This window comes from Oenanthe melanoleuca, chromosome 12 (genome assembly GCF_029582105.1).
Source record: "Oenanthe melanoleuca isolate GR-GAL-2019-014 chromosome 12, OMel1.0, whole genome shotgun sequence".
Classification (NCBI taxonomy): domain Eukaryota; kingdom Metazoa; phylum Chordata; class Aves; order Passeriformes; family Muscicapidae; genus Oenanthe; species Oenanthe melanoleuca.
Genome location: NC_079346.1, coordinates 16916383 through 16930610, shown reverse-complemented (window position 1 = coordinate 16930610; position 14228 = coordinate 16916383). Strand labels below are relative to the sequence as shown.

Here is a 14228-nt window from a genome sequence, read left to right as displayed (position 1 = left end):
AAGGAAAATTTAAGAATTTCTCAAAGCCTGGAGATAATTTGGGAAATGTTTAAGACCAGCATCATTTTTGGAAGGGTTTTAGCAGCTAAGATTTCAATAAAGTATCAATTAAACTTTATCATATTTTAAAATAAGCAGAACCCAGTTCCAGGTCTGACTTCACAAGCATCCCAAAGTACAGGCTCTAGAAATAAAGCTGTTGCTGGCTTAGAAAAAGTGCATTTTCCCTGCAGGGTTTCAACAGGGACACCCAGGAAGTCAAAGGCTTTTGCTGGAGGGTTTTGCTCCACAGCAAATGAAAGCAAGCAGGCCCCAGTTCTCATCTCCCTCAGCACCCTGCAAATGCAGCTCCATTAGCATTCAACACACTTGAGCTCAGAAAAGCAGGATTTTGTATAAGTATTAATTATGCAAATTCAATAAGTGTGTGCTTTTAAATATATCTAATGTATGGAAATGACCCACAGTTATAACTTCACTTGAATTATTGTCTAATAATAGAGAGCAGCTGTTGCTGCAGGTACAGCCCATGGGGTGACATCTTCATTGGAAACAACATTTTCAACAAAGTAAAAAGAGGAAGAAAGGGGACAGGAGCAAGAACTTTTTCCTTTGCTACTTTGGCATCAAACCTGAGATAAAATGAGCTGAAATCTGTGTACTATTGGCCAACCCTTGCACAGGAAGCTGTGATAAATACAGATATAAATATTCTCCAGGCATCATCCTGGAGCATACCCCTGGGCTTGGGAGTCTGATTCATACACTTGACATGCAAGTTCAGTCCCACCAGGATGAATCTGCTGCAGCTCCAATGGTGCTCTGGCAAAATCCTACTGAGAAGGAGAAGAAAGGAGAGGAAAGGAGAAGGAAGGAGAAAAAAGGAGAAGGAAGGAGAAAAGAGAAGAAGAAAGGAGAAAAGAGGAGAAGAAAGGAGAAGAAAGGAGAAGGAAGGAGAAGGAAGGAGAGGAAAGGAGAAGAAAGGAGAAGAAAGGAGAGGAAAGGAGAAGAAAGGAGAAAAAAGGAGAAGGAAGGAGAAAAGTGAAGAAGAAAGGAGAAAAGAGGAGAAGAAAGGAGAAGAAAGGAGAAGGAAGGAGAAGGAAGGAGAGGAAAGGAGAAGAAAGGAGAAGGAAGGAGAGGAAAGGAGAAGAAAGGAGAAAAGAGGAGAAGAAAGGAGAAAAGAGGAGAAGAAAGGAGAAAAAAGGAGAAAGAGGAGAAAAAAAGAGAAGAAAGGAGAAGAAAGGAGAAAAAAGGAGAAGAAAGGAGAGGAAAGGAGAAGAAAGGAGAGGAAAGGAGAAAAGAGGAGAAGAAAGGAGAAAAAAGGAGAAAGAGGAGAAAAAAAGAGAAGAAAGGAGAAGAAAGGAGAAAAAAGGAGAAGAAAGGAGAGGAAAGGAGAAAAGAGGAGAAGAAAGGAGAACAAAGGAGAAGAAAGGAGAAAAGAGGAGAAGAAAGGAGAAGAAAGGAGAAAAGAGGATTAAAAAAGAGAAGAAAAGAGAAGAAAGGAGAAGAAAGGAGAAGAAAGGAGAAAGGGGGTGGTGGAATGGAGAAAGGAAAGGACTGAATAGCTGAACACTTTTTATGAGAGAAATGGGAGATTCAGATCATAAACACCTTATTCTGTTGAGAATTCAGCTAAAGGCAATGGAAGTTGCTTTATTATCCAATGACTGGTATTTTCCAGTCTCTAACCAGACCTGGGCAGAACAAAATCTATGATGAGAGAACATAACTGAACTCGAGAAATATATGATGGAGGAAATAATTCATGTTTTTGCCTTAAACCCTTTAATGGCCCTGAAATAATTTTACAGTTAAAACCAAAACAAAGTACTTTTAGTGACTCAAACTAAAAACCCTTTCTAGAAAACATAAATTGATTAATCCATCATACTGCCATTAAAAAAAAAAAAAAAAAACCTAAGAGAAACACCAAAAATATCTGGTTTAGAGGCTTGTTTTTAAATTACTGATGGGACAGCTTCTTTTATTTACCTGTAACTTTCAGGAATGGGTTAATTATAAAACAAAAATGCAAGCATATATAGAGAAACATCTGCTTGGGGTGACTTCATCACTACCAGCCTGTGCTGGCTGTGCAAGGCTGTGCCACAAGTTTTTGGCAATTCTTGCCATGCCAAGCACACTGTTCAGCAGGATTGCATGAACATCTCACTGTGCTGACAAACTCTCTGCTCCCAGGACACCACTCTTGGTGGGTGGAAAGCCAATTTTTTTTTTCCTTCACACTCTTCTGGTGATAAAAGCCAAAATGATTTTTTTTTTTTTTAAATTCTTGTTCTGTTTCTCCAGCACCATCATTCCTGAACTTCATGGTCCTATTATCCTGCCAGATTCCTTTCTCTTCTGAATTTGACAGCAGCTTCTTCTCCATGAGCAACATCCCTCTCACTGCAGCAGCTGTCACACAGCTCAGGGATGTTTGATCAGCCAAAATCATTTGACAGCAGGAAGAGATACCTCATTTTTTGGATGAAGATGTGCTGTGCTGAACATCACAAGGCCTTCAATGATCTTCTCCATCAAAAAGCACAATCTGGGGGAGAACAGTTTCTCATCCATGAATAAGATGATAACTCATTGCTGTAACCTGCTCCATATTTTTCAAACAGTGCTTTCTGCTGAAAAAAGGAGTGCTGTTTCTCAAACATTAATGTTTCTTCTCTTCCAAGAAAAATAAAACACTTTATTCAGGAGGAGAAAAAAGAGCCCAGCGCCCTAAAGCAGATCTGAATTCTTGTTGATTATAAATGTCACAATACCTTGGCTGTTACACAACTAACTGCTAGGAAAATGAAATGGCAATGCTGTGGGATTACTCACATGGAACAACCAATCCCCTGCTCTCTGGGGGAAAATATTAAACTTAGTTGTAAGCTAAATAAAAGTGTGTTTTGAGGAAAGAGTGCATGGATATAACAGCAGGAGTGAAGAGACTCTGCTGGAGATGAGTATTTGTGTGGATTTCACTCTGGTTCACATTTGCTTTTACATCAGTTGGGCTTCCAAAAGGGTCCATGAAATGTGAGATTTTTGTCACCCACGTGGAGCATCAGGACAGCACCTGGGAGAAGGAAAGCCAGGCAGTGAATGGCTGTGGCAAAGAACCCTCCTGAGCAGCACAGCCACAGCACAGGGCAGGGAGCTGAGCCTGCAGCCTTTCATCCCTTTTCCCAGGGAAAAGCCTTTGCTCTGTCTCTGACATGGATTGCTAAATCGCTGCATCCCCACAGAGAATAAAACTGGTGTTCCCTGTCTTCTCCAAGCCATGGGGTTTGGGGTTCACCTGAGCTAAATTATTTCAGGCAGATCTGATTCCAGTGGCCCCAGCCCCTCTCCAGCTGTGACAGTTTGGATAATTGACTTCCAAAGCAGAATGGAACATAAGCCAAAGCTCTCAGTAGCCAAAAATCAGCTACTAAACTGCTGTCAGCATACAGCAATAACCACCCCAGCTGTGCACAGACACCGAGCTGTTGGGCTGGCCAAGAATTCTTCAGTTTGAATTTTGCCATGGCAACAACCCCTGTATGGAACAACAAATGACAGACAGACCCCACTCAGTTAAAAGGCAAGTTAGGAAGCTGGGCTGTGCCTTTGACACACACACACAGCCCATCCCTCTTCCCAAAGAGCTGCAAGTGTCTGCACCAGCAGGAGCCAAGGCTGGGGATGCAGGGGAAGTGCTGGAGCACAAGCCAGACCTGGGACAACCTGGAGAACCACCCAGGGGCTGCCTGCAATTTATGGTGAAAATGTTTGGTGATGCCACAGAAGAATTGGGATGGGACAGCACAAAACTACAGTGGAAATAAAATTGGGTTTTTTGGCTTTCATCCTTAAGTGTCTGACAGAAACCTCCTTCAAAAAACAGAGCTGCATCCTCAGCACCAACAGCAAATTCCAGTTTGAACTTCTGCTGAAGGTTATTTTGCCAGAAAAAGCAATGGGCTGGCCTTGTTTGGTTTGCTTTTGTTTGGTTTGGGGTTTAAGTCAATGTGGTCTGCAAATAGTACAGCAAAGAAGTTAAATAGTTCTGAAGGAAAAGGAAATCTCTGCTTCACTTTTAAAAAGCCAATAGCATTCAATGCTCTGACTTCATCTCAAGGTTCCTTGAGATGTCTGTGAAATAACAGGGCACAAGGGCTGGGGCTGACAGATCAGATCCACCTTGAAGTGTTATTAAACTCCAAAGAGCTGCCTCAACAAAGACATTTTCTAAATGAGTACAACTGTTCCACTGATGCAGGGGATCAGATCATGCAGAGAGTGTTCCACACTTCAAAGGGAAAACCCCTTCATGTTTCCTCTTATTATAATAATAATTATTGCTTTTCTTGTAAGACATTTGGAAGCTACAGGTATCTGTGGAATTTCAAACCTGCCTGCTAACACAGAGGTGCTCTACACCAGAGAGGTAAAAGCAGTTCTGAGAGACAGGTCCTAGAGAAACCTCCTGTTTTATGAGAGCTCTTCAAGGATTTATCATCTCTGCTGCCTTTGTCCCTGGGTTAAAACCTCAGTGTTACCTCTGTAGCACAGAAGCAGAACACACTTCCATTTTAAAGGTGGAAATGATGGAAATTGCTTTTAAACTGTTCTTAAACTCACTTAACTGAAGTCACTAAGGCTTTTAAACAAAGCAACAACAACAAAAAGAACCAAACAAAAGCAACAAACAGGCTGATTTACCAGAAAAAAAGTTTTTCCAAATCAAGCACCACTGAAGGATGTTCAGACACTCACATTAATTTTTCCTTCACCAGACTCCACTCCTTTTCAAAATGCACAACTAAGTCTAATACTCAAGCACTTCTATGATCACTGTGAAGAAGCTGGTAGAGTCCAATTGGCCAAAATAAAATTGAAAAAGGAATCTAGTAAAACATTGAAAGAAACAGTCACAAACAGAATTACAACTGCTGGAACATGCAATAATGAAGGAAAGTAACAGGATGACAACACTACAGAATTTAGAAAAAGCAATTAAATCCTAAGTACCAACCTCTCTTTACATCTCTTGGGATGCTTTGCAATTTCTGTTCAACAATATCAACAATAATTACACTCAAGATAAAGGTTCATTATCTGAGTTCTACAGTCAGGCACATGTATTTGGTACCTGCATTGTGACTTTTTCCTGTGCCTGTTTCCATATGAAAATCCTGAAAGAAACAAGACTGTACAATATTTTCACATAAATGAACCTCTGCACCTGGTAAAAATACTACTTCAAGTGCTAAAAAACCTTGGAATTCCTAATGTCCAAAACATTGAAAAGTTTAGAAACTTAAAAATGTTCGTGTAACCATAAAAGTTTTCCTAAAACCTCTCAGCTTCTTGCTTTACTCAAAGCAGGTCACATTCACCCTTGTCTGTCTATTTAAAAAAAAAAAAGAAAAAATTAAAGGAGCACCTTCCAGCTGGGACTTTTCCAGTGACAACATCAAATATTCAGAGCAGTAATGCTCATTTTGATACATTGATGGTGTAAAATTGAGTTAAAATAGCAGAAAGTGCTGGACACCCTGAGCAGTGAGAGTTTGGAAAACTTACCCAAAATTTCCAGAAACACACCACTCCAGGATAAAAGGGGGTTTCTGCACAAATGCCAATGGGTTTGGGTTCTCTGAACCAAATTTCTGTGTGGTGAAGTGTCATTGGCAAGGGACATAATTCTAGTCCATATGATTCTGGCTTTGGAACCTTTTCATGGAGTTAAACTCCCTGCAAAATAATGAGTTATGAATAACTGGGATTGATGCTACTTTTGTGCATTTCAGGCCCACACTGTAAGTAATAAGGTGAAATTATTGTGATTCAGGGACAAGTATGGAGCTGTCAGCTGCCTTGTGGCACTGTGAGTGGCCTCACAGGTCATTCCTGCTCCAGCCACCCAAAACAAAGCATGTGACTGAATAATATGAGCAGAGACAAAAAATTAACAGAACTCAGCCAAGTCAGCCCTGAGAGCACAAGTGTTGTCATTCCCCTCCCTCATTTATTGACAGGATTTACAAAAGAAGAAATAAAAAAAAAAAATACTTAGCAAGAAATTCTGAAAAACAGAAGGCAGATATTGCAAAACTTCCCACAGGAGAGGAAATTAAAATAGTTTTTGAATATATGAAATGAAGGCTTGGTTTCTGAGAGTCACCAGTGGGACACTGCTGGCTTTTCAAAAGGATCCAGAATGGCAGGGGGGGCTTTGGGAGGTGCTGCTGTCCTGGCACTCCAGCCAAACTCCAGCAGTGTGTCCCTGGCCAGCAGGAAACAAGCAGCTCCCAAAGCTCTGCTTCACTCCTGTTTCTACAGGATGCATTTCCACAAACACTTGGGACTGCAAGGAATCTGAATTTTTCAGCCATTCCTGCCACCGAATTAAAAACCATTAGAAGAATGAATTTGTTGTGCAGTTCTGGCCAGCTGGACTCTTCCTCTGCAGCTATTACAGAATTCTTACAGGAGCCAGAGCCAGCAGAATTGTTCAGTGATGCTCAGGGACCACGTGCTGTGCATTCTGTGTACCCAACCTGGAGCTGCCAGAAGAACCCCCCAGCTCCAGCTGCAAGGAGGGTGCTGGAGTCCAGAGCAGAAAAACTTCTGTCAACACATAAAAACTTCTGGGCTGACAGAACTGCAAGTTAATGCTCTTGACAAGGTGATGCTGTTCTGCATTCTGAGTCATAAAAAACATGAGATTCTCTTTCTTAGCTACCTCATGATTAAAAGATTAAGGGAAGTGTGCTGTCACTGACCTACTGACACCTCAGCCCTGCTTCCCTGGCTTTGATGTTGCACAACCCACACAACAGAGCCACGTCAAAACACCTTCTTTCTAAAATGGAAATTACAAACTCAGATACCACCCCCCCCAGACCCAGCTGGAGGAAATGTTACTGCAAATTCCAACAATTATCCCTTGCTGCTGAAAGAAACAAATGAATTACTCTCGCCACCACCATTGATTAGGTGGAATCAATGCAGGCTGTACCTGCTGCAGCCATGGAAATAGCTCAGCTACTCCCTCCCTCTCCAAAGACTGATTTTGTGCCAAGCCCAGGCTAGCTGAGTGTTTCCATATTGTGCATTTTACACAAGTCAAGCTTCACAGAAGGCCCTCCAAACACAGACTGAACGTGGTCTCACTGCTCCTCCCCAGCCTCCTCTCATGCAGCACACAGCCAGGAGCACAGAGAAACACAGAGTAATTATGGGAAGAAAAACTTAATCCACCCCATCCCAAACTATTTACTAATAGCTTTTCCATTAGGGAAGGGATGTCAAGTGGAATATAAACCATTATGACACATAAGAGCTCGGTGGAACAAGGGTCTGAAAGGATTAGTCCTGATTCTGGCAAGTGTGAAGTATCAGAGTAATTAGTTATTATTGGGGTAATTGTTATTAGTTATTATTGGGGTAATTGGTGTCAGTGAGACCCCACCTGGAGCACTGTGTCCAGATCTGGGACCCCAAAGAAAGCAGGGCAGAGCTCTGGGGGTGTCCAGGGAGAGGGAGAGGAGAGGAGAGGAGAGGAGAGGAGAGGAGAGGAGAGGAGAGGAGAGGAGAGGAGAGGAGAGGAGAGGAGAGGAGAGGAGAGGAGAGGAGAGGAGAGGAGAGGAGAGGAGAGGAGAGGAGAGGAGAGGAGAGGAGAGGAGAGGAGAGGAGAGGAGAGGAGAGGAGAGGAGAGGAGAGGAGAGGAGAGGAGAGGAGAGGAGACTCCAGGGGTACCTCAGAGCCCCTTCCAGCCCTAAAAGGGCTCCAGGAGAGCTGGAGAGGGACTGGGGACAAGGGATGGAGGGACAGGACACAGGGAATGGCTCCCACTGCCAGAGGGATGGATAGATGGGATTTTGGGCAGGAATTGTTCCCTGTGAGGGTGGTGAGGCCATGGCACAGGTGCCCAGAGCAGCTGTGGCTGCCCCTGGATCCCTGGAATGCCCAAGGCCAGGCTGGGTGGGTTTGGAGCAGCCTGGGACAGTGGAGGTGTCCCTGCCATGGCAGTGAGATGAACTTCATGCTCCCTTTCAATCCCATCTATTCTAGGATTGCTAACCTCAGCTGGAAGCTGTGGATGCACAAAACTGCTCCACATTTCAAAACAAAGATCCTTCCTCTCTGTGTAGGGATTGAATGGATCTCCCACTTGAAGCAAATATGATTTATTAAAGCATTTAATATTTGGAATAGCATTTATGCTTTCACCTTATACATAATATTGAGATTCCAATAAGACAACTGAAAGGAACAATAAAACAGAGATGCAACTGCAATCACTTATCTGTACTAAGAGAGAAGAGAACTCATGTTGCCATCCCTGACACTCCATAATGTAATTTTTTAGTGTTTTAAATCAATAACAATGCTTCCTCTCAGGAAAATCTCCCCATAGAGAAAATGGGATTTTACAGAGATTTTCAGACACTGAGTCTATTTTCACTCTAATTTACATACAGTTACAATAATAGACAAACTTGCCTCTAACAGTAATAATCAAAAATGCATCAGTGTGATGTCTGGGACCTCTAGGCTCCAAATCCAGGTGGGGATACCAAACAGAGTATTTGATTCCTCCCTTGGAACAGGACAGGGCATTTTGATGTAACTGCAGCTCTTTTGAAGTGGCCAAGACTAAAAAGACTTCTCTCCAATTCCTGCTCCAGATTCTGCTCACAAACCAGGAGCTCCTCACTGGTGCTCCACCACACAACTTTTGCAACCAAGGGGTTCCCATCCTTAAAAGACCTCTCAACTTTTCCTTCTTCCCAAACTAAGGTGGTCTGAAATACCAAGGAAAACAGTTTTTAAAAAAAATGGAAATTTCTCTCAGAAAAATATATTTATTGAAACTCTTTGTAACCCACATTTTCTGTAACCAAACATCCTTTGGAGAACGTTTTGACATTTGAGCAACAGCTGCAAGCAGGGGAGATGTGAGGGTTTCACTCTGGGGGACACTGGGTGACATTAGGAACTGGCTTTTACACACATCCTATTGTGAGTGCTCATTCCCCAGCAATTTGGGCTCCCTGCTTCCTTTGCTTTGCAAATCCAGCATTGCCATAAGGAAGGAATGAAGAAGGGGGTGGTACTCAATCAGGATGTTTTTCCATGGAAGGAGTAACAATAGAGCTATTTTTTACTTTTATTCATTTAATAAAATGTTGGTCATTAAGAGAAATAAATAATCAGGAAGGTTTTAGATGAGTTAGGAACAGCCACTCTCCCTCTGCTCACTTCATCCCAATGGTAAAATTACAGATTCTGTCTCAGGAAGGGAACACTGTTTGGAATATTTCCTTTCATCACCTCAGACTTTTAGACAATACAACAACAATTATATTGAACTTTTTTTTTTTTTTTTTTTTTTTTTAATTTGATGAGAAAGAAAACAAGATTATGGGCTAAAACACAGCAGAAACAGGACTGTGGGTGCAGCTGGCCAATGTTGTGCTGCTCCTGTTGCTGCAGCACTCCTGGCCCAGGGAATGACTCTGCCCTGCTCCACGAGATCTCCCAATTTTTTCAGAGATTGAGTGACTCATTTTGTCTCTGTAGACAGGAGTGATTCCCTGTTTCTCAGAGCTATTGAGACAAGATGTCACAATATTATGGGAGTCCCATAAATACTGGTGCAAATACCACAAAATACAACAGAGTGCTAACACACTTCCACTCTAGGGTCCCCCAGAGGATCCAGCTCTGGGTTGGAGAATTCCCTAAGGAATAAATTTCTGTTTTCTGCAGAACTCTACTGTAGGAAATGTTCTCTAAATTATTGAGCTACATGGTCCAGCTTCCTAAAAGAAATGGATTGAGCTGGAGACAAATTCATGTCCATTGTGGACCAGGCTTAAGCTCAATGAGATCCAGGGGTTCTTCTAAGCCAGAACCCAGATACAATTCTCTAGCTCTAAAAGCAATAATTAGATCCTCAACAAACATATTCCACTCATTTTTTGACAGAAGTCAGAACCATTTGAGTGCCTCCTGCCAGCAGGTCTGCCTGCAGCCATTGCTTTTTGTGTGGGTTTTAAAACACAAGTGTCCTCTTCATCTCCCCAGACCTACTGAATAACCATTCTTTTGGAAGTTTTTGAGTTTGCCCAGAATCTTGCCTTTATGTGGAAAGGGTGGTTATGAAGAGGTCTTTTACCTAAATGAAGCACTCATTGGACCAAGCTCATCTTCAGACCCATTTTATTATGTGGACATTTGGCACAAACTGCCCCAAACACTTCTAGGATCCAGTGGTGCTGAAAAGAATTGTGTCACTTCACACATTTTTCACATTTCAGGTTGATTCTTAAGCTACTTCCCAAACTATGGTTTCATATTATGAAACTTCATATTTTGAGACTTTTGATGTTTGTATCTACAGTGCAGAAAAAAAAAAAAAGAAAAAAGCTCATTTTTCAGATCATCTTTTTAATGCCTTTGGCTTCACACACTTCAAATGCTCAAAGTACAGAGTGGAAGGAAGAGAATGTGCAGCCCTGCCATGGCCAGGAATGCTCAGGATTAAGACAAGCAGTGCTAAATCATGCTTGCCAATATGTTTCCAGGGGAAACAGCTCTGAACAAACTTGACTCAACCTTCAGCAGTTCTGTTGTAAAATGAGGTCCTCCAAAGACAAAGGACAAGCTCTAAAAGCAGCTGAGACAGTCACCTCTAAAAACAGCAACTCAGCGTTCATAGCTGACCTTCTTAGAATTGTCTTATAAATCCTTCTGCCTCTGGATGCCAAAAACCTTTGGATTCAACACCTAAGGGTACCTGCTGTCAAGGAAGAAATACCAACAGCTTTATGAAGTGCTGTGTTAAAAGAGAATTCTCTGAATATCTTCCAAAGCTTCAGAGCAGCGAGTAAACAACCTTCTTTTACTGCCTGAAAATCCAAGGTGAATTTGAATATATTATAGTCACTGACTCCATAAGAAGATTATAAACAATTAGAATCCTTAAAATCTACTTCACCTAACTAGTATTTGTTTAGCTTGGTGCAGAAAGGCAGCAGCACACCACATGCAAAGCAGAGGAAGTATCTTTTGTGAAGAAGAAATTATATACCTTGGAATATAGGGTACAAGTATTTTTTCCTTTCAGCTACTGATGAGACATGCAATTATAATATCAGTGGGGATTTTTTTTTCCCCTCAGAGGGGAAAGCAATCAATGGTTTTCCAACCAGATCAAAGCAAAGTTTGTGATATATCCAATGTTAGTGTTCAACTTCCCCAATAAGAGACAGAGAAGAAAATATAATTTATGAAAAGAGAACTGAAGAGGTCAGTTTGACACCATATCTCTGCACTCAGAGCACTCCCAGCTCAGCACACCCCCTAAGAAGGGTTAACAGCAGCTCTGAAGTGCTAGCAGACAAATTTTAAGCCATCCAGTGGGGTTTTATCCAGCAGTATTAATAACAAATACACAAAATATATATTACCCACAATGAACAGCAGATTCTAATGTTCCTGCATTTCAAAAGAACAGGGAAGAAATTGTTTTGGATAATAAGCTAAGCCTTCACAGTTAAATCTAAGATTTGTGGGAGAAGCATTAGCTACTGTACAAAACTGGAGAGGGCTAAAAACAAAAACCAGCATATGCCAATTAATCCTGCAGCATGACGACACAGTGCTAAAATCAGACTACTAAGATACAAGTGTAGGCAGAGAAATAATTTGTCTTCTGTTCAGAGGCTTTTTTTTCCTTGGGGGAGGGAAAAAGGAGATAGAGATGCAAGAGCCCAAATAGAAATAAAAAAAAAATCTTCCCATGCCCTTTTTCATCCAAGGTTGGAAGTATCCCACAATCTTCAAAATAAGTAGAATCTGCTAGCACAAGCTAAATTTAGTTGCATATGTTTTTCACAACATATGCAAGTACCACTTCCCCCCTTCCTCCTGGGGGCACACACTTTGCTAAGCTGTGGTGCTCTCACTAATCCACAAAACTCCAGAGGAATATTCCACCACAGGAACAGAGGATCCATCTGCCAGTAAGCCTTGGAACAACAATTTCATATTGAGAAAGCAAAATCTCTCTCCTCCCTGTCCCTTCCCCACAACTCTGCCACCCTGGTGGAAGTCAGGATCAGACAAATAACTATCACAGCCATGGCACCAGCACTACACAAACCCTTCTCTCTTTGCAGGATCATTTCTGCAGTTCCCTTCTCACTTGGGATGAACAGTTTCCTAATCCATCACTGAATAGACAGAATTAGGATTTACAATTGAGATTTGCTTTCTGCCTCCCAAGGATAACAACATAATTATTCATTCCCCCCTCTTTTCCAGGATGTTGTTCACCATCTTTTTTTAAATCTGAAACTTGAATTCTGTAAAATACTTCAACTGCATTAATTAACATCACTAGAATTACAACAACACTAACTTCTCTCTGACTTCCACATCTCCTTACCTCTTTGTGATTTCCTGTTCTTGTCCCCTGTGTTAATGAAACAAAGCAAAGTTTCACCTTCTGGAAACCCTTCAGTGCCTGTGTCTCAGTGCAGCTCCAACTGTCTCAAGGTTTCAGTGCAGCATCACCTTCCCCTGGAAATGCTGACACAACCAAAGGCAGGCAAGTACAATTCCTTCCAAAAAAAACCCTTCAGTGGGGGTTGAGCTTGGTAACACCACGGTGAGGAAGGAATCAATTTAAACCAAAAGAGACTTTCAGAATTACTCAAGAAAGCAGTAATTTCACATCATAGTGCCACTGCTGTCACTGGAAAACCACTTTATTATCTTTCAATCATGTTTTTGTGAGGTAATAATGAAAAAATAAGTCAATCAGAAGTAGCAGCAGCTATCCTTACCATTGTCAAGCCCTAGTGGTTAATTTGAGGGACTCTATAGTAAATACAGAATAGAAAGGGTATTTAATTAAGGCTAATTTTAAGCAATGCTCAACATAATACTCATCAATGGCATGGTACATGAAAATAGCTTTTGAGAAGATGAGACCATAATCCTTCAAAATGTTGCTTGAAAGGAAAATATTTCTGCTTTTATGAAAGGCCAATATTGAATGCTGCAGAGCAGAGGTGCAGCTGCTTTCCTGTCATTATCCAAGCTGGAGGAGTGCATTTGTTTTCCTTGTAAATCCTGCAAATAGCAGGATAATTCTGCTGTGCCTCATCCACAGGGACAATACTCATGTCACAGCTTTCACAGCAAGGTTGGCACAAATCTCTGCATCTCCCTTTAGCTCACTCTGTGGTGGTTTTTTCCCTTGGATTCTTGATCTCAACTCCCAGGCCAAGAGACCAGAAAAAATAAAATAAAGTATGAGGGCACATTCAAGTTTCCAGGCTTGACTCAATCTCACAGCAAAGCTGATATGAGTTCACATTTTATCCCCTACCTAAAGATCCCTTCCCCTTGCCATTCTCTTTCACAAATTCACTGAAAGTGAAAAAATGTTATTAATGACTTCTGAATGCTCCCAGCCAGGCCAGGTTTCTCTGACTGCACAGGAGGGCCCTGCAGATTTACAGAATTATTTAGGTTGGAACAGGCTGTTTCCATCTCCCTGCAGTGAGCCAAGGAACGAGGTTAATGTGCAAAATGTACCTGGGAGAGTGGGGAAAGCAGGTAAAGCAGAAAAAGCAACACTTCCTGCTGCCTCTGTGGCTCACACAACATATTAACCAGAAGAAAATTAATAATGCCTAAACACCAATTTCTAATTGAACCCTACAAATTCAGTGGAGGTCAATTCTCCAAATGCAGAGTTTGGGGAACACGACCATGAGCAAATCCTGTCTCAGAGTGTCTCAGACACAAACCCTCCTCAGTCACCCCCAGGGGAAAAACAGACTCATTCCTGCCAGTACTGCCCATTAAAACCTGAGCCAACAGCATCCAAGCAGCATTGTCATTAAAAGCACATTTTCACCCCAAATCCAGCAAACAAGACTACTAAATTTGTGTCCTTTATGTTCTAATAGGGGGGAAAAAAAGTCCAAGTAGGGAAATTACAAGGAATCAATACAAAGATTGTGCAAGTCCTGGCTTAAACACAACATGTGGAACCTGAAAGTTGAGATGAATTTTTGCTTAACACAACCAACAAATGTATTGCAAAATCTCCAAAAAACAGTTATTAAAATAGCCCTGTTGGGAAATTTTCTTTCAACTTTGCATTTTATTTGCAGGCAGAATTTTATCTGCAGATAAGAGGGCACTTTTAA

General features: G+C 41.6%; 1 protein-coding gene across 3 annotated transcripts in view; it reads right to left on the bottom strand.

The window, feature by feature from the left end:
* Nucleotides 1–14228, bottom strand: part of ATP2B2 (ATPase plasma membrane Ca2+ transporting 2) — a 375734-nt gene that overhangs the window by 294675 nt on the left and 66831 nt on the right. The window contains exon 1 of one of the 3 annotated variants that reach the window (XM_056501187.1): nucleotides 12452–12558. The exons of the other annotated variants lie outside the window; for them this stretch is intronic. The gene's annotated coding sequence lies outside the window, so the exon portion shown is untranslated. Of the gene's footprint in view, nucleotides 1–12451; nucleotides 12559–14228 lie in introns of those variants that run through there. 3 annotated transcript variants of the gene reach the window in all.